We start from the raw sequence: 21,282 nt of genomic DNA, 5'->3' as shown, positions 1-21,282 counted from the left end.
CTGCCTAGAAAACAAGCTGCGCAGAAGAAGTTGTTCTTTGGGTGGGAGGGTGGGCTAGTGGAAGGAGGGGGCAATCTCTTTTTTTCCCGGGTGGTAGGGGGATGACAGGAGAAGGGAAGCGGGTGGTGAGAAAGGTAACTGAGGGCAGGGTTTGGGGGCTGGGAAGGAAAGGGAAAAGATTAGGGTTTGGGGATGATGAAAGGGCTTTCTACGGGTAAGGATGGCAAAGGGTGGCAGTGACGGAAAGTCAGGCAACCTGTCCTGTCCGTCTTTTTGTATCGTGAATTGGAAAGACTGCAAGGGGGAGGGGAGTTGCTTGCGCCCTAAAGGAGGAGTTATTCAGATTCATTGCAGTGGGCGGCGGCTGCAAAACGCACCATTCTTCTTGTTTTGGCTCTGCAAAGCAGCCTTTTCAAGGGTTGGCTTGGGTGACAAAATGTCTTGTGTAGGCGTGGGTTTGTCTCCCTCTCGCTCTCTCTCCCTAAGATGTGTCCGGCATAGGCCAGGGTGCCACTCGAGGCCCAAACCAATTCTGGTTATCGCTTCTCGGCCTTTTGGCTAAGATCAAGTGTAGTATCTGTTCTTATCAGTTTAATATCTGATACGTCCCCTATCTGGGGGACCATATATTAAATGGATTTTTAGAACAGGGAGATGGAAAAAGAGCTTGCTCTGTCCACTCCACGCATTGACCTGGTATTGCAGTACCTCCAGGAACGGTGCACCCCTTCTTAACCCAGTTTCCAAAAGCAGAACTCAATTCACCTGATTCATATTAGCCCGATTTAATGAATTGGAAGAAAGCATACGTCTTCATATGCACCTCAATTTGGCCCATTCACTTTTCACACTTCCTCCTTTTGTTTTTATCTTTCACACTTTTGACTTTCCTTTATTCATCCAAATAGCAAACTCATCACCACTCAACCTGACCAACTCGGCTATGTCCCCGTGCTGCAGTTCTCTGTCTTATCTAGATCATTTGCAATTGAATGGAATAGATCCCTTTGGACAAAGTGGATTCACCTGCTGCTGCAGTGACCACAGGTGTGATAACATCTAGAATTGGCATCTGGTGCGATCTCTCCGCTTCCACTCCAAAGAAAGTTACCTGTTTATTCCTATCATGCATTGGTTTTTGGGGTTTTCTTTGAGTAATGATGATCTCTTTAGTAGGTCTGTTGGCGCCCTCTCCTGGAGGAATAGTTTGCTTGCTCTTGGACATTCTAAAGAGAGGTCATGATAGACATTGAGCTTCTGAGCTCAATTGGGGACAGTGCATGGGGTGATGAATGTTTGCAACCTACTGCGAAGCCTCATACCGCAATATAAGGAACGTCAAATACTAAGAAAGGGCGGCCTATGAAAGAATTACTACTTTCAATAAGTACACTTAAACGGCTAATTGGGAATAGAAAAACTGTAAAAAGCCCTCTGAGAAAGCCCCCCCTCTAACCTTTGATAGTATGCTTTTCTGTAGTCTGCCTGTTGATGTATTTTCCGTTTGAACTGTGCACAACATGAAGAGACGGAACACTGGCGGCTTGTCACAATGCCCCCCGATGACATCACAATAGCGCTGCTGCCTAGAAAACAAGCTGCGCAGAAGAAGTTGTTCTTTGGGTGGGAGGGGTGGGCTAGTGGAAGGAGGGGGCAATCTCTTTTTTTCCCGGGTGGTAGGGGGATGGACAGGAGAAGGGAAGCGGGTGGTGAGAAAGGTACAGAGGGCAGGGTTTGGGGGCTGGAAAGGAAAGGGAAAAGATTAGGGTTTGGGGATGATGAAAGGGCTTTCTACGGGTAAGGATGGCAAAGGGTGGCAGTGACGGAAAGTCAGGCAACCTGTCCTGTCCGTCTTTTTGTATCGTGAATTGGAAAGACTGGCAAGGGGTGAGGGGAGTTGCTTGCGGCCCTAAAGGAGGAGTTATTCAGATTCATTGCAGTGGGCGGCGGCTGCAAAACGCACCATTCTTCTTGTTTTGGCTCTGCAAAAGCAGCCTTTTCAAGGGTTGGCTTGGGTGACAAAATGTCTTGTGTAGGCGTGGGTTTGTCTCCCTCTCGCTCTCTCTCCCTAAGATGTGTCCGGCATAGGCCAGGGTGCCACTCGAGGCCCAAACCAATTCTGGTTATCGCTTCTCGGCCTTTTGGCTAAGATCAAGTGTAGTATCCTGTTCTTATCAGTTTAATATCTGATACGTCCCCTATCTGGGGACCATATATTAAATGGATTTTTAGAACAGGGAGATGGAAAAAGAGCTTGCTCTGTCCACTCCACGCATTGACCTGGTATTGCAGTACCTCCAGGAACGGTGCACACCCCCTTCTTAACCCAGTTTCCAAAAGCAGAACTCAATTCACCTGATTCATATTAGCCCCGATTTAATGAATTGGAAGAAAGCATACGTCCTTCATATGCACCTCAATTTGGCCCATTCACTTTTCACACTTCCTCCTTTTGTTTTTTATCTTTCACACTTTTGACTTTCTTTATTCATCCAAATAGCAAACTCATCACCACTCAACTGACCAACTCGGCTATGTCCCCGTGCTGCAGTTCTCTGTCTTATCTAGATCTTTTGCAATTGAATGGAATAGATCCCTTTTGGACAAAGTGGATTCACCTGCTGCTGCAGTGACCACAGGTGTGATAAACATCTAGAATTGGCATCTGGTGCGATCTCTCCGCTTCCACTCCAAAGAAAGTTACCTGTTTATTCCTATCATGCATTGGTTTTTGGGGTTTTCTTTGAGTAATGATGATCTCTTTAGTAGTCTGTTGGCGCCCTCTCCTGGAGGAATAGTTTGCTTGCTCTTGGACATTCTAAAAGAGAGGTCATGATAGACATTGAGCTTCTGAGCTCAATTGGGGGACAGTCATGGGTGATGAATGTTTGCAACCTACTGCGAAGCCTCATACCGCAATATAAGGAACGTCAAATACTAAGAAAGGGCGGCCTATGAAAGAATGTACTACTTTCAATAAGTACACTTAAACGGCTAATTGGGAATAGAAAAACTGTAAAAAAGCCCTCTGAGAAAGCCCCCCTCTAACCTTTGATAGTAAGCTTTTCTGTAGTCTGCCTGTTGATGTATTTTCCGTTTGAACTGTGCACAACATGAAGAGACGGAACACTGGCGGCTTGTCACAATGCCCCCCGATGACATCACAATAGCGCTGCTGCCTAGAAAACAAGCTGCGCAGAAGAAGTTGTTCTTTGGGTGGGAGGGTGGGCTAGTGGAAGGTAGGGGGGCAATCTCTTTTTTTTCCCGGGTGGTAGGGGGGATGACAGGAGAAGGGAAGCGGCGGTGGTGAGAAAGGTACAGAGGGCAGGGTTTGTGGGGCTGGGAAGGAAAGGGAAAAGATTAGGGTTTGGGGATGATGAAAGGGCTTTCTACGGGTAAGGATGGCAAAGGGTGGCAGTGACGGAAAGTCAGGCAACCTGTCCTGTCCGTCTTTTTGTATCGTGAATTGGAAAGACTGCAAGGGGGAGGGGAGTTGCTTGCGCCCTAAAGGAGGAGTTATTCAGATTCATTGCAGTGGGCGGCGGCTGCAAAACGCACCATTCTTCTTGTTTTGGCTCTGCAAAGCAGCCTTTTCAAGGGTTGGCTTGGGTGACAAAATGTCTTGTGTAGGCGTGGGTTTGTCTCCCTCTCGCTCTCTCTCCCTAAGATGTGTCCGGCATAGGCCAGGGTGCCACTCGAGGCCCAAACCAATTCTGGTTATCGCTTCTCGGCCTTTTGGCTAAGATCAAGTGTAGTATCTGTTCTTATCAGTTTAATATCTGATACGTCCCCTATCTGGGGACCATATATTAAATGGATTTTTAGAACAGGGAGATGGAAAAAGAGCTTGCTCTGTCCACTCCACGCATTGACCTGGTATTGCAGTACCTCCAGGAACGGTGCACCCCTTCTTAACCCAGTTTCCAAAAGCAGAACTCAATTCACCTGATTCATATTAGCCCGATTTAATGAATTGGAAGAAAGCATACGTCTTCATATGCACCTCAATTTGGCCCATTCACTTTTCACACTTCCTCCTTTTGTTTTTTATCTTTCACACTTTTGACTTTCTTTATTCATCCAAATAGCAAACTCATCACCACTCAACCTGACCAACTCGGCTATGTCCCCGTGCTGCAGTTCTCTGTCTTATCTAGATCATTTGCAATTGAATGGAATAGATCCCTTTTGGACAAAGTGGATTCACCTGCTGCTGCAGTGACCACAGGTGTGATAACATCTAGAATTGGCATCTGGTGCGATCTCTCCGCTTCCACTCCAAAGAAAGTTACCTGTTTATTCCTATCATGCATTGGTTTTTGGGGTTTTCTTTGAGTAATGATGATCTCTTTAGTAGTCTGTTGGCGCCCTCTCCTGGAGGAATAGTTTGCTTGCTCTTGGACATTCTAAAAGAGAGGTCATGATAGACATTGAGCTTCTGAGCTCAATTGGGGACAGTCATGGGTGATGAATGTTTGCAACCTACTGCGAAGCCTCATACCGCAATATAAGGAACGTCAAATACTAAGAAAGGGCGGCCTATGAAAGAATTACTACTTTCAATAAGTACACTTAAACGGCTAATTGGGAATAGAAAAACTGTAAAAAGCCCTCTGAGAAAGCCCCCCTCTAACCTTTGATAGTAAGCTTTTCTGTAGTCTGCCTGTTGATGTATTTTCCGTTTGAACTGTGCACAACATGAAGAGACGGAACACTGGCGGCTTGTCACAATGCCCCCCGATGACATCACAATAGCGCTGCTGCCTAGAAAACAAGCTGCGCAGAAGAAGTTGTTCTTTGGGTGGGAGGGTGGGCTAGTGGAAGGAGGGGGCAATCTCTTTTTTTCCCGGGTGGTAGGGGGATGACAGGAGAAGGGAAGCGGGTGGTGAGAAAGGTACAGAGGGCAGGGTTTGGGGGCTGGGAAGGAAAGGGAAAAGATTAGGGTTTGGGGATGATGAAAGGGCTTTCTACGGGTAAGGATGGCAAAGGGTGGCAGTGACGGAAAGTCAGGCAACCTGTCCTGTCCGTCTTTTTGTATCGTGAATTGGAAAGACTGCAAGGGGGAGGGGAGTTGCTTGCGCCCTAAAGGAGGAGTTATTCAGATTCATTGCAGTGGGCGGCGGCTGCAAAACGCACCATTCTTCTTGTTTTGGCTCTGCAAAGCAGCCTTTTCAAGGGTTGGCTTGGGTGACAAAATGTCTTGTGTAGGCGTGGGTTTGTCTCCCTCTCGCTCTCTCTCCCTAAGATGTGTCCGGCATAGGCCAGGGTGCCACTCGAGGCCCAAACCAATTCTGGTTATCGCTTCTCGGCCTTTTGGCTAAGATCAAGTGTAGTATCTGTTCTTATCAGTTTAATATCTGATACGTCCCCTATCTGGGGACCATATATTAAATGGATTTTTAGAACAGGGAGATGGAAAAAGAGCTTGCTCTGTCCACTCCACGCATTGACCTGGTATTGCAGTACCTCCAGGAACGGTGCACCCCTTCTTAACCCAGTTTCCAAAAGCAGAACTCAATTCACCTGATTCATATTAGCCCGATTTAATGAATTGGAAGAAAGCATACGTCTTCATATGCACCTCAATTTGGCCCATTCACTTTTCACACTTCCTCCTTTTGTTTTTTATCTTTCACACTTTTGACTTTCTTTATTCATCCAAATAGCAAACTCATCACCACTCAACCTGACCAACTCGGCTATGTCCCCGTGCTGCAGTTCTCTGTCTTATCTAGATCATTTGCAATTGAATGGAATAGATCCCTTTTGGACAAAGTGGATTCACCTGCTGCTGCAGTGACCACAGGTGTGATAACATCTAGAATTGGCATCTGGTGCGATCTCTCCGCTTCCACTCCAAAGAAAGTTACCTGTTTATTCCTATCATGCATTGGTTTTTGGGGTTTTCTTTGAGTAATGATGATCTCTTTAGTAGTCTGTTGGCGCCCTCTCCTGGAGGAATAGTTTGCTTGCTCTTGGACATTCTAAAAGAGAGGTCATGATAGACATTGAGCTTCTGAGCTCAATTGGGGACAGTCATGGGTGATGAATGTTTGCAACCTACTGCGAAGCCTCATACCGCAATATAAGGAACGTCAAATACTAAGAAAGGGCGGCCTATGAAAGAATTACTACTTTCAATAAGTACACTTAAACGGCTAATTGGGAATAGAAAAACTGTAAAAAGCCCTCTGAGAAAGCCCCCCTCTAACCTTTGATAGTAAGCTTTTCTGTAGTCTGCCTGTTGATGTATTTTCCGTTTGAACTGTGCACAACATGAAGAGACGGAACACTGGCGGCTTGTCACAATGCCCCCCGATGACATCACAATAGCGCTGCTGCCTAGAAAACAAGCTGCGCAGAAGAAGTTGTTCTTTGGGTGGGAGGGTGGGCTAGTGGAAGGAGGGGGCAATCTCTTTTTTTCCCGGGTGGTAGGGGGATGACAGGAGAAGGGAAGCGGGTGGTGAGAAAGGTACAGAGGGCAGGGTTTGGGGGCTGGGAAGGAAAGGGAAAAGATTAGGGTTTGGGGATGATGAAAGGGCTTTCTACGGGTAAGGATGGCAAAGGGTGGCAGTGACGGAAAGTCAGGCAACCTGTCCTGTCCGTCTTTTTGTATCGTGAATTGGAAAGACTGCAAGGGGGAGGGGAGTTGCTTGCGCCCTAAAGGAGGAGTTATTCAGATTCATTGCAGTGGGCGGCGGCTGCAAAACGCACCATTCTTCTTGTTTTGGCTCTGCAAAGCAGCCTTTTCAAGGGTTGGCTTGGGTGACAAAATGTCTTGTGTAGGCGTGGGTTTGTCTCCCTCTCGCTCTCTCTCCCTAAGATGTGTCCGGCATAGGCCAGGGTGCCACTCGAGGCCCAAACCAATTCTGGTTATCGCTTCTCGGCCTTTTGGCTAAGATCAAGTGTAGTATCTGTTCTTATCAGTTTAATATCTGATACGTCCCCTATCTGGGGACCATATATTAAATGGATTTTTAGAACAGGGAGATGGAAAAAGAGCTTGCTCTGTCCACTCCACGCATTGACCTGGTATTGCAGTACCTCCAGGAACGGTGCACCCCTTCTTAACCCAGTTTCCAAAAGCAGAACTCAATTCACCTGATTCATATTAGCCCGATTTAATGAATTGGAAGAAAGCATACGTCTTCATATGCACCTCAATTTGGCCCATTCACTTTTCACACTTCCTCCTTTTGTTTTTTATCTTTCACACTTTTGACTTTCTTTATTCATCCAAATAGCAAACTCATCACCACTCAACCTGACCAACTCGGCTATGTCCCCGTGCTGCAGTTCTCTGTCTTATCTAGATCATTTGCAATTGAATGGAATAGATCCCTTTTGGACAAAGTGGATTCACCTGCTGCTGCAGTGACCACAGGTGTGATAACATCTAGAATTGGCATCTGGTGCGATCTCTCCGCTTCCACTCCAAAGAAAGTTACCTGTTTATTCCTATCATGCATTGGTTTTTGGGGTTTTCTTTGAGTAATGATGATCTCTTTAGTAGTCTGTTGGCGCCCTCTCCTGGAGGAATAGTTTGCTTGCTCTTGGACATTCTAAAAGAGAGGTCATGATAGACATTGAGCTTCTGAGCTCAATTGGGGACAGTCATGGGTGATGAATGTTTGCAACCTACTGCGAAGCCTCATACCGCAATATAAGGAACGTCAAATACTAAGAAAGGGCGGCCTATGAAAGAATTACTACTTTCAATAAGTACACTTAAACGGCTAATTGGGAATAGAAAAACTGTAAAAAGCCCTCTGAGAAAGCCCCCCTCTAACCTTTGATAGTAAGCTTTTCTGTAGTCTGCCTGTTGATGTATTTTCCGTTTGAACTGTGCACAACATGAAGAGACGGAACACTGGCGGCTTGTCACAATGCCCCCCGATGACATCACAATAGCGCTGCTGCCTAGAAAACAAGCTGCGCAGAAGAAGTTGTTCTTTGGGTGGGAGGGTGGGCTAGTGGAAGGAGGGGGCAATCTCTTTTTTTCCCGGGTGGTAGGGGGATGACAGGAGAAGGGAAGCGGGTGGTGAGAAAGGTACAGAGGGCAGGGTTTGGGGGCTGGGAAGGAAAGGGAAAAGATTAGGGTTTGGGGATGATGAAAGGGCTTTCTACGGGTAAGGATGGCAAAGGGTGGCAGTGACGGAAAGTCAGGCAACCTGTCCTGTCCGTCTTTTTGTATCGTGAATTGGAAAGACTGCAAGGGGGAGGGGAGTTGCTTGCGCCCTAAAGGAGGAGTTATTCAGATTCATTGCAGTGGGCGGCGGCTGCAAAACGCACCATTCTTCTTGTTTTGGCTCTGCAAAGCAGCCTTTTCAAGGGTTGGCTTGGGTGACAAAATGTCTTGTGTAGGCGTGGGTTTGTCTCCCTCTCGCTCTCTCTCCCTAAGATGTGTCCGGCATAGGCCAGGGTGCCACTCGAGGCCCAAACCAATTCTGGTTATCGCTTCTCGGCCTTTTGGCTAAGATCAAGTGTAGTATCTGTTCTTATCAGTTTAATATCTGATACGTCCCCTATCTGGGGACCATATATTAAATGGATTTTTAGAACAGGGAGATGGAAAAAGAGCTTGCTCTGTCCACTCCACGCATTGACCTGGTATTGCAGTACCTCCAGGAACGGTGCACCCCTTCTTAACCCAGTTTCCAAAAGCAGAACTCAATTCACCTGATTCATATTAGCCCGATTTAATGAATTGGAAGAAAGCATACGTCTTCATATGCACCTCAATTTGGCCCATTCACTTTTCACACTTCCTCCTTTTGTTTTTTATCTTTCACACTTTTGACTTTCTTTATTCATCCAAATAGCAAACTCATCACCACTCAACCTGACCAACTCGGCTATGTCCCCGTGCTGCAGTTCTCTGTCTTATCTAGATCATTTGCAATTGAATGGAATAGATCCCTTTTGGACAAAGTGGATTCACCTGCTGCTGCAGTGACCACAGGTGTGATAACATCTAGAATTGGCATCTGGTGCGATCTCTCCGCTTCCACTCCAAAGAAAGTTACCTGTTTATTCCTATCATGCATTGGTTTTTGGGGTTTTCTTTGAGTAATGATGATCTCTTTAGTAGTCTGTTGGCGCCCTCTCCTGGAGGAATAGTTTGCTTGCTCTTGGACATTCTAAAAGAGAGGTCATGATAGACATTGAGCTTCTGAGCTCAATTGGGGACAGTCATGGGTGATGAATGTTTGCAACCTACTGCGAAGCCTCATACCGCAATATAAGGAACGTCAAATACTAAGAAAGGGCGGCCTATGAAAGAATTACTACTTTCAATAAGTACACTTAAACGGCTAATTGGGAATAGAAAAACTGTAAAAAGCCCTCTGAGAAAGCCCCCCTCTAACCTTTGATAGTAAGCTTTTCTGTAGTCTGCCTGTTGATGTATTTTCCGTTTGAACTGTGCACAACATGAAGAGACGGAACACTGGCGGCTTGTCACAATGCCCCCCGATGACATCACAATAGCGCTGCTGCCTAGAAAACAAGCTGCGCAGAAGAAGTTGTTCTTTGGGTGGGAGGGTGGGCTAGTGGAAGGAGGGGGCAATCTCTTTTTTTCCCGGGTGGTAGGGGGATGACAGGAGAAGGGAAGCGGGTGGTGAGAAAGGTACAGAGGGCAGGGTTTGGGGGCTGGGAAGGAAAGGGAAAAGATTAGGGTTTGGGGATGATGAAAGGGCTTTCTACGGGTAAGGATGGCAAAGGGTGGCAGTGACGGAAAGTCAGGCAACCTGTCCTGTCCGTCTTTTTGTATCGTGAATTGGAAAGACTGCAAGGGGGAGGGGAGTTGCTTGCGCCCTAAAGGAGGAGTTATTCAGATTCATTGCAGTGGGCGGCGGCTGCAAAACGCACCATTCTTCTTGTTTTGGCTCTGCAAAGCAGCCTTTTCAAGGGTTGGCTTGGGTGACAAAATGTCTTGTGTAGGCGTGGGTTTGTCTCCCTCTCGCTCTCTCTCCCTAAGATGTGTCCGGCATAGGCCAGGGTGCCACTCGAGGCCCAAACCAATTCTGGTTATCGCTTCTCGGCCTTTTGGCTAAGATCAAGTGTAGTATCTGTTCTTATCAGTTTAATATCTGATACGTCCCCTATCTGGGGACCATATATTAAATGGATTTTTAGAACAGGGAGATGGAAAAAGAGCTTGCTCTGTCCACTCCACGCATTGACCTGGTATTGCAGTACCTCCAGGAACGGTGCACCCCTTCTTAACCCAGTTTCCAAAAGCAGAACTCAATTCACCTGATTCATATTAGCCCGATTTAATGAATTGGAAGAAAGCATACGTCTTCATATGCACCTCAATTTGGCCCATTCACTTTTCACACTTCCTCCTTTTGTTTTTTATCTTTCACACTTTTGACTTTCTTTATTCATCCAAATAGCAAACTCATCACCACTCAACCTGACCAACTCGGCTATGTCCCCGTGCTGCAGTTCTCTGTCTTATCTAGATCATTTGCAATTGAATGGAATAGATCCCTTTTGGACAAAGTGGATTCACCTGCTGCTGCAGTGACCACAGGTGTGATAACATCTAGAATTGGCATCTGGTGCGATCTCTCCGCTTCCACTCCAAAGAAAGTTACCTGTTTATTCCTATCATGCATTGGTTTTTGGGGTTTTCTTTGAGTAATGATGATCTCTTTAGTAGTCTGTTGGCGCCCTCTCCTGGAGGAATAGTTTGCTTGCTCTTGGACATTCTAAAAGAGAGGTCATGATAGACATTGAGCTTCTGAGCTCAATTGGGGACAGTCATGGGTGATGAATGTTTGCAACCTACTGCGAAGCCTCATACCGCAATATAAGGAACGTCAAATACTAAGAAAGGGCGGCCTATGAAAGAATTACTACTTTCAATAAGTACACTTAAACGGCTAATTGGGAATAGAAAAACTGTAAAAAGCCCTCTGAGAAAGCCCCCCTCTAACCTTTGATAGTAAGCTTTTCTGTAGTCTGCCTGTTGATGTATTTTCCGTTTGAACTGTGCACAACATGAAGAGACGGAACACTGGCGGCTTGTCACAATGCCCCCCGATGACATCACAATAGCGCTGCTGCCTAGAAAACAAGCTGCGCAGAAGAAGTTGTTCTTTGGGTGGGAGGGTGGGCTAGTGGAAGGAGGGGGCAATCTCTTTTTTTCCCGGGTGGTAGGGGGATGACAGGAGAAGGGAAGCGGGTGGTGAGAAAGGTACAGAGGGCAGGGTTTGGGGGCTGGGAAGGAAAGGGAAAAGATTAGGGTTTGGGGATGATGAAAGGGCTTTCTACGGGTAAGGATGGCAAAGGGTGGCAGTGACGGAAAGTCAGGCAACCTGTCCTGTCCGTCTTTTTGTATCGTGAATTGGAAAGACTGCAAGGGGGAGGGGAGTTGCTTGCGCCCTAAAGGAGGAGTTATTCAGATTCATTGCAGTGGGCGGCGGCTGCAAAACGCACCATTCTTCTTGTTTTGGCTCTGCAAAGCAGCCTTTTCAAGGGTTGGCTTGGGTGACAAAATGTCTTGTGTAGGCGTGGGTTTGTCTCCCTCTCGCTCTCTCTCCCTAAGATGTGTCCGGCATAGGCCAGGGTGCCACTCGAGGCCCAAACCAATTCTGGTTATCGCTTCTCGGCCTTTTGGCTAAGATCAAGTGTAGTATCTGTTCTTATCAGTTTAATATCTGATACGTCCCCTATCTGGGGACCATATATTAAATGGATTTTTAGAACAGGGAGATGGAAAAAGAGCTTGCTCTGTCCACTCCACGCATTGACCTGGTATTGCAGTACCTCCAGGAACGGTGCACCCCTTCTTAACCCAGTTTCCAAAAGCAGAACTCAATTCACCTGATTCATATTAGCCCGATTTAATGAATTGGAAGAAAGCATACGTCTTCATATGCACCTCAATTTGGCCCATTCACTTTTCACACTTCCTCCTTTTGTTTTTTATCTTTCACACTTTTGACTTTCTTTATTCATCCAAATAGCAAACTCATCACCACTCAACCTGACCAACTCGGCTATGTCCCCGTGCTGCAGTTCTCTGTCTTATCTAGATCATTTGCAATTGAATGGAATAGATCCCTTTTGGACAAAGTGGATTCACCTGCTGCTGCAGTGACCACAGGTGTGATAACATCTAGAATTGGCATCTGGTGCGATCTCTCCGCTTCCACTCCAAAGAAAGTTACCTGTTTATTCCTATCATGCATTGGTTTTTGGGGTTTTCTTTGAGTAATGATGATCTCTTTAGTAGTCTGTTGGCGCCCTCTCCTGGAGGAATAGTTTGCTTGCTCTTGGACATTCTAAAAGAGAGGTCATGATAGACATTGAGCTTCTGAGCTCAATTGGGGACAGTCATGGGTGATGAATGTTTGCAACCTACTGCGAAGCCTCATACCGCAATATAAGGAACGTCAAATACTAAGAAAGGGCGGCCTATGAAAGAATTACTACTTTCAATAAGTACACTTAAACGGCTAATTGGGAATAGAAAAACTGTAAAAAGCCCTCTGAGAAAGCCCCCCTCTAACCTTTGATAGTAAGCTTTTCTGTAGTCTGCCTGTTGATGTATTTTCCGTTTGAACTGTGCACAACATGAAGAGACGGAACACTGGCGGCTTGTCACAATGCCCCCCGATGACATCACAATAGCGCTGCTGCCTAGAAAACAAGCTGCGCAGAAGAAGTTGTTCTTTGGGTGGGAGGGTGGGCTAGTGGAAGGAGGGGGCAATCTCTTTTTTTCCCGGGTGGTAGGGGGATGACAGGAGAAGGGAAGCGGGTGGTGAGAAAGGTACAGAGGGCAGGGTTTGGGGGCTGGGAAGGAAAGGGAAAAGATTAGGGTTTGGGGATGATGAAAGGGCTTTCTACGGGTAAGGATGGCAAAGGGTGGCAGTGACGGAAAGTCAGGCAACCTGTCCTGTCCGTCTTTTTGTATCGTGAATTGGAAAGACTGCAAGGGGGAGGGGAGTTGCTTGCGCCCTAAAGGAGGAGTTATTCAGATTCATTGCAGTGGGCGGCGGCTGCAAAACGCACCATTCTTCTTGTTTTGGCTCTGCAAAGCAGCCTTTTCAAGGGTTGGCTTGGGTGACAAAATGTCTTGTGTAGGCGTGGGTTTGTCTCCCTCTCGCTCTCTCTCCCTAAGATGTGTCCGGCATAGGCCAGGGTGCCACTCGAGGCCCAAACCAATTCTGGTTATCGCTTCTCGGCCTTTTGGCTAAGATCAAGTGTAGTATCTGTTCTTATCAGTTTAATATCTGATACGTCCCCTATCTGGGGACCATATATTAAATGGATTTTTAGAACAGGGAGATGGAAAAAGAGCTTGCTCTGTCCACTCCACGCATTGACCTGGTATTGCAGTACCTCCAGGAACGGTGCACCCCTTCTTAACCCAGTTTCCAAAAGCAGAACTCAATTCACCTGATTCATATTAGCCCGATTTAATGAATTGGAAGAAAGCATACGTCTTCATATGCACCTCAATTTGGCCCATTCACTTTTCACACTTCCTCCTTTTGTTTTTTATCTTTCACACTTTTGACTTTCTTTATTCATCCAAATAGCAAACTCATCACCACTCAACCTGACCAACTCGGCTATGTCCCCGTGCTGCAGTTCTCTGTCTTATCTAGATCATTTGCAATTGAATGGAATAGATCCCTTTTGGACAAAGTGGATTCACCTGCTGCTGCAGTGACCACAGGTGTGATAACATCTAGAATTGGCATCTGGTGCGATCTCTCCGCTTCCACTCCAAAGAAAGTTACCTGTTTATTCCTATCATGCATTGGTTTTTGGGGTTTTCTTTGAGTAATGATGATCTCTTTAGTAGTCTGTTGGCGCCCTCTCCTGGAGGAATAGTTTGCTTGCTCTTGGACATTCTAAAAGAGAGGTCATGATAGACATTGAGCTTCTGAGCTCAATTGGGGACAGTCATGGGTGATGAATGTTTGCAACCTACTGCGAAGCCTCATACCGCAATATAAGGAACGTCAAATACTAAGAAAGGGCGGCCTATGAAAGAATTACTACTTTCAATAAGTACACTTAAACGGCTAATTGGGAATAGAAAAACTGTAAAAAGCCCTCTGAGAAAGCCCCCCTCTAACCTTTGATAGTAAGCTTTTCTGTAGTCTGCCTGTTGATGTATTTTCCGTTTGAACTGTGCACAACATGAAGAGACGGAACACTGGCGGCTTGTCACAATGCCCCCCGATGACATCACAATAGCGCTGCTGCCTAGAAAACAAGCTGCGCAGAAGAAGTTGTTCTTTGGGTGGGAGGGTGGGCTAGTGGAAGGAGGGGGCAATCTCTTTTTTTCCCGGGTGGTAGGGGGATGACAGGAGAAGGGAAGCGGGTGGTGAGAAAGGTACAGAGGGCAGGGTTTGGGGGCTGGGAAGGAAAGGGAAAAGATTAGGGTTTGGGGATGATGAAAGGGCTTTCTACGGGTAAGGATGGCAAAGGGTGGCAGTGACGGAAAGTCAGGCAACCTGTCCTGTCCGTCTTTTTGTATCGTGAATTGGAAAGACTGCAAGGGGGAGGGGAGTTGCTTGCGCCCTAAAGGAGGAGTTATTCAGATTCATTGCAGTGGGCGGCGGCTGCAAAACGCACCATTCTTCTTGTTTTGGCTCTGCAAAGCAGCCTTTTCAAGGGTTGGCTTGGGTGACAAAATGTCTTGTGTAGGCGTGGGTTTGTCTCCCTCTCGCTCTCTCTCCCTAAGATGTGTCCGGCATAGGCCAGGGTGCCACTCGAGGCCCAAACCAATTCTGGTTATCGCTTCTCGGCCTTTTGGCTAAGATCAAGTGTAGTATCTGTTCTTATCAGTTTAATATCTGATACGTCCCCTATCTGGGGACCATATATTAAATGGATTTTTAGAACAGGGAGATGGAAAAAGAGCTTGCTCTGTCCACTCCACGCATTGACCTGGTATTGCAGTACCTCCAGGAACGGTGCACCCCTTCTTAACCCAGTTTCCAAAAGCAGAACTCAATTCACCTGATTCATATTAGCCCGATTTAATGAATTGGAAGAAAGCATACGTCTTCATATGCACCTCAATTTGGCCCATTCACTTTTCACACTTCCTCCTTTTGTTTTTTATCTTTCACACTTTTGACTTTCTTTATTCATCCAAATAGCAAACTCATCACCACTCAACCTGACCAACTCGGCTATGTCCCCGTGCTGCAGTTCTCTGTCTTATCTAGATCATTTGCAATTGAATGGAATAGATCCCTTTTGGACAAAGTGGATTCACCTGCTGCTGCAGTGACCACAGGTGTGATAACATCTAGAATTGGCATCTGGTGCGATCTCTCCGCTTCCACTCCAAAGAAAGTTACCTGTTTATTCCTATCATGCATTGGTTTTTGGGGTTTTCTTTGAGTAATGATGATCTCTTTAGTAGTCTGTTGGCGCCCTCTCCTGGAGGAATAGTTTGCTTGCTCTTGGACATTCTAAAAGAGAGGTCATGATAGACATTGAGCTTCTGAGCTCAATTGGGGACAGTCATGGGTGATGAATGTTTGCAACCTACTGCGAAGCCTCATACCGCAATATAAGGAACGTCAAATACTAAGAAAGGGCGGCCTATGAAAGAATTACTACTTTCAATAAGTACACTTAAACGGCTAATTGGGAATAGAAAAACTGTAAAAAGCCCTCTGAGAAAGCCCCCCTCTAACCTTTGATAGTAAGCTTTTCTGTAGTCTGCCTGTTGATGTATTTTCCGTTTGAACTGTGCACAACATGAAGAGACGGAACACTGGCGGCTTGTCACAATGCCCCCCGATGACATCACAATAGCGCTGCTGCCTAGAAAACAAGCTGCGCAGAAGAAGTTGTTCTTTGGGTGGGAGGGTGGGCTAGTGGAAGGAGGGGGCAATCTCTTTTTTTCCCGGGTGGTAGGGGGATGACAGGAGAAGGGAAGCGGGTGGTGAGAAAGGTACAGAGGGCAGGGTTTGGGGGCTGGGAAGGAAAGGGAAAAGATTAGGGTTTGGGGATGATGAAAGGGCTTTCTACGGGTAAGGATGGCAAAGGGTGGCAGTGACGGAAAGTCAGGCAACCTGTCCTGTCCGTCTTTTTGTATCGTGAATTGGAAAGACTGCAAGGGGGAGGGGAGTTGCTTGCGCCCTAAAGGAGGAGTTATTCAGATTCATTGCAGTGGGCGGCGGCTGCAAAACGCACCATTCTTCTTGTTTTGGCTCTGCAAAGCAGCCTTTTCAAGGGTTGGCTTGGGTGACAAAATGTCTTGTGTAGGCGTGGGTTTGTCTCCCTCTCGCTCTCTCTCCCTAAGATGTGTCCGGCATAGGCCAGGGTGCCACTCGAGGCCCAAACCAATTCTGGTTATCGCTTCTCGGCCTTTTGGCTAAGATCAAGTGTAGTATCTGTTCTTATCAGTTTAATATCTGATACGTCCCCTATCTGGGGACCATATATTAAATGGATTTTTAGAACAGGGAGATGGAAAAAGAGCTTGCTCTGTCCACTCCACGCATTGACCTGGTATTGCAGTACCTCCAGGAACGGTGCACCCCTTCTTAACCCAGTTTCCAAAAGCAGAACTCAATTCACCTGATTCATATTAGCCCGATTTAATGAATTGGAAGAAAGCATACGTCTTCATATGCACCTCAATTTGGCCCATTCACTTTTCACACTTCCTCCTTTTGTTTTTTATTAGTGATGAGCGAGCAAGAAAGCCACGGACCCACTTGGGGGGAGGGGCGACATGACCAAGGGGGAGGTAGGGAGTGATGGGTTAATAGGGACAGTGGTATATGCCTAATATGGCTTTGGGGGATGGTTTTAGCCGGGGAGGAAGAGGAGGAGCAGGGAAAGGGTTAGCTGGGAGAGGAAGGAGTTACCTCCTCTTCTGTTTCCGGACGCCGAACGATCTGCACGTGCACCTCCATGGCAGATCTTCAGGAGCTCCAGCGTCTGATTCAGGCAGCGGTCGCAGCGCACGGGCCCCTGGCAGTGCAGACCCACATCAGGGCTGCCGGGGTTAACCCGTCGGCGCTTGCCCCTCGTCCCCCCAGCAGCGGCGGGCGCCAGTCGCGGCCCCCCCGCAGGTATTCCCCGGGCGCGGGGGGGGCGAGGAGGAGATGTAAGAGCCCCTCCAGGGACCCTCCGCAGAGTGCAGCGCAGCAGCAGCGTCTGGCTGCTGCAGAGGCCGGCGGGAGGAATCTTCGTTCCAGCCGCGGCGGTCGGGAGGTGGGAGTGGCCAGCACGGGGCCTGCTTCCGGTCCCGGCCTCCGGGCTGGAGTTCCTGAGACTGCAGCGGCTCCAGGCCGGGAGCGCGCTCGGCGCAGGAGAGAGGCCAGCAGATCCCCCTGCAGTCGGCGGGGGGACCGCGGGGCTGCACGTGGCGGTAGGTCCGGCGCCGGGGGGGGGTCTGCGGTGCCTGACCCCGGTGCGGCTGAGAGAAGGAGTGACGGCGGGAGCCCTGCGGCAACCGCCGGGTCACTCAGTACCGCTGTGCAGCCCCCGGATGTGGCAGTCTCCCGTGGGAGCGGGAGGACTCGGCGGATGGAGGCCTGCAATAGCCCAGGAGGGCCAGAGGCGACGACGGCTGAGATCCGGAGCCGGGCGTCTGGTCGTCCGCGCCCGGAGGCCCCTTGCAGTCGGCAGGGGGGCGGGCGCAAGAGGTCGAGGCCCGGGGTGCCGGCGCGGGGGACAGGACGGTCTCCTGGGTTGTCACCCCGGGGCAAGAGATGGAGCGGGGATGACTCTGCCCACGCGGCGGCCCTGTCTGGCGGCCGTGGTGGGGGGGGTGCTGCGGCGGCGCCCCCCGGATGTCGGATGGAAGATGAGGCCAGCGGCGAGGAGGGGGAAGAGGCTTTCGGTTCGGAGGAGTCGGATGGACGACAGACGGAGGACAGCGAGGCGGCGGTCTCGGGAGACGCCGAGCGGCGGTCGGGTGAGACGGCCGCGGAGGCGGCAGGGGCTGCACTGGCGGGGGGCTTCGGGGGGGGGGGCGGCTGCGGCTACGGCAGCGCCCGCTGGTTTCGCAGTGTGGAGTCAATTGTTGGGGCTGTTGCAGGGGCTGGCGGCGGCTTCGGGAGCGGGGGGGGAGGGGGCCCAGGCGCCGGTGGCGGCGTGGGTGGGTGCAGCCGGTTTAGGGGCCTCGGCGGCGACGGGGGGTGACGGAGCGGGTGCGAGTAGAGGGGGGGGCGAAGGGGGGAGTGAGACGGGGGGGGGAAAGGAGAAGGAAAAGGAGAAGGAAAAGGAGAAGGAAAAGGAGAAGGAGGATGAGGTGGTGCGCTTAGATGATAGGGCTAAAAGCGAAGTTTATGTTTGTTTTGAGGGCCCGCTGGGGGCCCATTTAAAGAAGGAGGTGCGGGAAAAAATTTGGAAAGGGGAATATGTGGAGATATTTTCTCTGCTTCCCCTGGAGAAATTTAATTTGGATAGGGTTAAGCCGAGTGATTCCAAAAAGGAGAAGGACGAGGAGGAAAAGCGCCGTTATAGGCTTATTCCTCGGACTTTTGCCAACTGGCTACAGGCATTTGCGATTTTGGCGAGCGTGGTCGGGGAGAAGGAGCCGGAGCATTGTTCGGCTTTGTTCGGCTACATGGATGCGATAGGGGAGGCTTATCGAGTTTATGGCGGACTGGCGTGGCTGCGCTACGACGAGCAATTTAGGCAGCGGAAGGCATTGCGGCCAGATATGCGTTGGGACCATAAGGATATTTCCTTATGGATGCGATTGATGTCGGCACCGGCTCAGCCCTTTCGGGGGGGCGCCGGGGGTTCGGGGGGGGCCGGGTCCCCGGCAAGTTTCAAGAAAGGTTTGTGTTGGCAGTACAATGAAGGGCAGTGCAGGTTTGGAGCGGCGTGCCGTTTTAAGCATGAATGCTCCGGATGTGGGGGGGGACATAGCTTGTCCAAATGTTTTAAAAAAGGAAAAGGAAAGGCTGGTGATGGGGCTGGTAAGAGGGACGACGCCGGTGAAGGTAGAAGTGATGGTTCCGTTTTTAAATAGGTATCCGGACAAGGAGGCGGCGGCGTTGTTAAGTTCTGGTTTTTCGGATGGTTTTCATATTCCGTCGGTTGTTAATGCATCGGTTCCGCCGTATCGTAATTTGCGTTCCGCTCGGGATCACCCGGAAGTGGTGGATGAGAAGCTGGAAAGGGAGGTGGCTTTGGGCAGGATGGGCGGCCCTTATGTTGCCCCGCCGTGCGGGAATTTGGTGGTGTCACCGTTGGGGGTGGTACCAAAGAAGGAGCGGAATAAATTTCGGCTGATTCATCATTTGTCTTACCCGGAAGGGTTATCGGTGAATGATGGCATTGCGCCGGAGTTGTCGGCGGTATATTATGTGTCGTTCGATAAGGCGTTGGACCTGGTTAGGGCGGCGGGGCGGGGTGCATTGATGGCAAAGGCGGATGTGGAAGCAGCGTTTCGGTTGTTACCGGTTCATCCAGATAGTCAGCATTTGTTGGGTTGCTGGTGGGATGGCAGTTATTATGTTGATCGTTGTTTGCCAATGGGCTGTTCCATTTCGTGTTCGTACTTTGAGGCATTTAGTTCGTTTGTTGAGTGGGTGGTTCGGGACGTGTCCGGGCTTACGTCCATCATTCATTACTTGGATGATTTCCTGTGTGTCGGGCCGGCGGGTTCGATGGTTTGTGCGGGTTTGCTATTTGCGTTGCAAAAAGTTGCGGCCAGTTTCGGGATTCCTTTGGCGCCGGATAAGACGGAAGGCCCGGCGCCGGTGATGTGTTTTCTGGGAATTGAAATTGACACCATTGCTATGGAATGCAGGTTGCCGGCGGAGAAGGTCCGTGATTTGAGGTCCGCAGTGTCAGGGGTAAAAGCGGCGAAGAAGGTGCGGCTTAAGGCGGTGCAGTCTTTGCTTGGAAAATTGAATTTTGCTTGCAGAATTGTGCCAATGGGGAGAGTGTTTGCGAGGCGTTTGGCGACGGCGACGGCCGGGGTACGGTTGCCGGCGCATTTTGTGCGGATCACAAAGGCGATCAGGGACGATTTGGAAGTATGGGATCAATTTTTTGCAGCATTTCAACGGCCGGACGCTGGTGATGGAGAGGGTGGCGTCTAACGGGGCGTTGCAGCTGTTTACGGATGCGGCGGGGTCGGCCGGGTTTGGGGCTGTCTTCAGAGGTCATTGGTGTGTCGGGCAGTGGCCACAGGCGTGGCGGGAGAGCGGCTTGGTTAGGAATTTGGCCCTGTTAGAGCTATTCCCCATTGTAGTGGCAGTGGAGCTATGGGGGTCGCACTTTGCCGGAAGGAAAGTGTGTTTTCATTGTGATAACCAGGCGGTGGTGCACGCGATTAACAACTTGTCTGCTAAGTCGGAGCCGGTGGTGGTGTATTTGCGGCATTTAGTGTTGAGATGTCTGCAGTTGAATGTGCAGGTAGTGGCAAGGCACGTTCCGGGTGTTGACAACGAGGTGGCTGATGCTTTGTCTCGTTTTCAGTTCAGCAGGTTTCGGGCGCTGTTGCCGTGGGCGGACGAAGTTGGAGTGGAGTGCCCCGAGGATTTGTGGCATCTGGTGAGGCGGTGATCTCAGACTTGATTCGGAACTCGGTGACCGAGGTGACTTGGTGCCGGTATGCTAAGGTGTGGGCTGAATGGGAGGAGTTGTTGCGTCTGATGTTTGGTGGGGAAAGCGTGGATTACTTGGTGGCTTTGTTGTCATTGGTGAGTACGGATTTTTCAGCCGGGCGATCGGCATCGGCTGTGGCACATCGGGTGTCGGCAGTGGCATTTTGGTTAAAAATGAGAGGGGAGCGTGATGTTTCACAGGATTTTCGGGTTCGTCAGGCTTTGAGGGGCTTTCGCCGTGGCGTACGGGAGAGGGACAAGAGGCGCCCTGTATCGTTTGGTTTGTTGAGACGGATGGTGGGTGGCCTGAGCGGCATTTGTGAGTCTGTGTACGAGACGGTTCTATTTACAACGGCTTTCGGTCTCGCTTTTTATGGGGCGTTCCGGATAGGCGAGCTGGTGAGCCCGTCCAGGGTGACGGGTGGTGGTTTGATGTTTGAGGACGTGCAAGTGAGCAGTAGTCAGGTGGAGTGCCGGATTCGCCGGTCAAAAAATGGATCAGCTGGGCCGTGGTAGATTGGTGGTGTTATATGCGGTTCCAGGGGAGGAATTGTGCCCTGTGCGTTTAGTCGAGAGATTTATGGCCGTGAGGGGAGGCTTACCTGGCCCGTTGTTGCGGCATTTGAATGGGTCGTTTTTGTCGAGGTTTCAGTTTGTGGCGGTGCTGCGGCTAAGTCTACGTAACGCGGGGGAGCGCCCGGAGGAATTCGGGTCG

The 21,282-nt window shown here is 49.4% G+C and overlaps 11 non-coding genes across 11 annotated transcripts; all 11 read left to right on the top strand.

Moving 5' to 3' along the window:
• The first annotated feature begins 538 nt into the window (after window positions 1–538).
• On the top strand, window positions 539–730 carry LOC142277309 (U2 spliceosomal RNA). Its single transcript, XR_012740488.1, has one exon. It is a non-coding gene; the product is annotated as a U2 spliceosomal RNA (small nuclear RNA).
• Window positions 731–2,125: 1,395 nt separating this feature from the next.
• LOC142277310 (U2 spliceosomal RNA) lies at window positions 2,126–2,317 on the top strand. The gene has a single exon (XR_012740489.1). It is a non-coding gene; the product is annotated as a U2 spliceosomal RNA (small nuclear RNA).
• Window positions 2,318–3,719: 1,402 nt separating this feature from the next.
• On the top strand, window positions 3,720–3,910 carry LOC142277308 (U2 spliceosomal RNA). The gene has a single exon (XR_012740487.1). It is a non-coding gene; the product is annotated as a U2 spliceosomal RNA (small nuclear RNA).
• A 1,387-nt stretch (window positions 3,911–5,297) lies between these two features.
• LOC142277307 (U2 spliceosomal RNA) lies at window positions 5,298–5,488 on the top strand. Its single transcript, XR_012740486.1, has one exon. It is a non-coding gene; the product is annotated as a U2 spliceosomal RNA (small nuclear RNA).
• A 1,387-nt stretch (window positions 5,489–6,875) lies between these two features.
• LOC142277304 (U2 spliceosomal RNA) lies at window positions 6,876–7,066 on the top strand. The gene has a single exon (XR_012740484.1). It is a non-coding gene; the product is annotated as a U2 spliceosomal RNA (small nuclear RNA).
• A 1,387-nt stretch (window positions 7,067–8,453) lies between these two features.
• LOC142277303 (U2 spliceosomal RNA) lies at window positions 8,454–8,644 on the top strand. Its single transcript, XR_012740483.1, has one exon. It is a non-coding gene; the product is annotated as a U2 spliceosomal RNA (small nuclear RNA).
• A 1,387-nt stretch (window positions 8,645–10,031) lies between these two features.
• On the top strand, window positions 10,032–10,222 carry LOC142277302 (U2 spliceosomal RNA). Its single transcript, XR_012740482.1, has one exon. It is a non-coding gene; the product is annotated as a U2 spliceosomal RNA (small nuclear RNA).
• A 1,387-nt stretch (window positions 10,223–11,609) lies between these two features.
• LOC142277301 (U2 spliceosomal RNA) lies at window positions 11,610–11,800 on the top strand. The gene has a single exon (XR_012740481.1). It is a non-coding gene; the product is annotated as a U2 spliceosomal RNA (small nuclear RNA).
• Window positions 11,801–13,187: 1,387 nt separating this feature from the next.
• Window positions 13,188–13,378, top strand: LOC142277300 (U2 spliceosomal RNA). Its single transcript, XR_012740480.1, has one exon. It is a non-coding gene; the product is annotated as a U2 spliceosomal RNA (small nuclear RNA).
• Window positions 13,379–14,765: 1,387 nt separating this feature from the next.
• Window positions 14,766–14,956, top strand: LOC142277299 (U2 spliceosomal RNA). The gene has a single exon (XR_012740479.1). It is a non-coding gene; the product is annotated as a U2 spliceosomal RNA (small nuclear RNA).
• A 1,387-nt stretch (window positions 14,957–16,343) lies between these two features.
• On the top strand, window positions 16,344–16,534 carry LOC142277298 (U2 spliceosomal RNA). Its single transcript, XR_012740478.1, has one exon. It is a non-coding gene; the product is annotated as a U2 spliceosomal RNA (small nuclear RNA).
• The last annotated feature ends 4,748 nt before the right edge of the window (window positions 16,535–21,282 follow it).

Source organism: Anomaloglossus baeobatrachus, unplaced genomic scaffold (genome assembly GCF_048569485.1).
Source record: "Anomaloglossus baeobatrachus isolate aAnoBae1 unplaced genomic scaffold, aAnoBae1.hap1 Scaffold_4088, whole genome shotgun sequence".
NCBI classification, from domain to species: Eukaryota; Metazoa; Chordata; class Amphibia; order Anura; family Aromobatidae; genus Anomaloglossus; species Anomaloglossus baeobatrachus.
The sequence above is the reverse complement of the archived record's forward strand: the minus strand, read 5'-3'. Positions and strand labels throughout refer to the sequence as shown.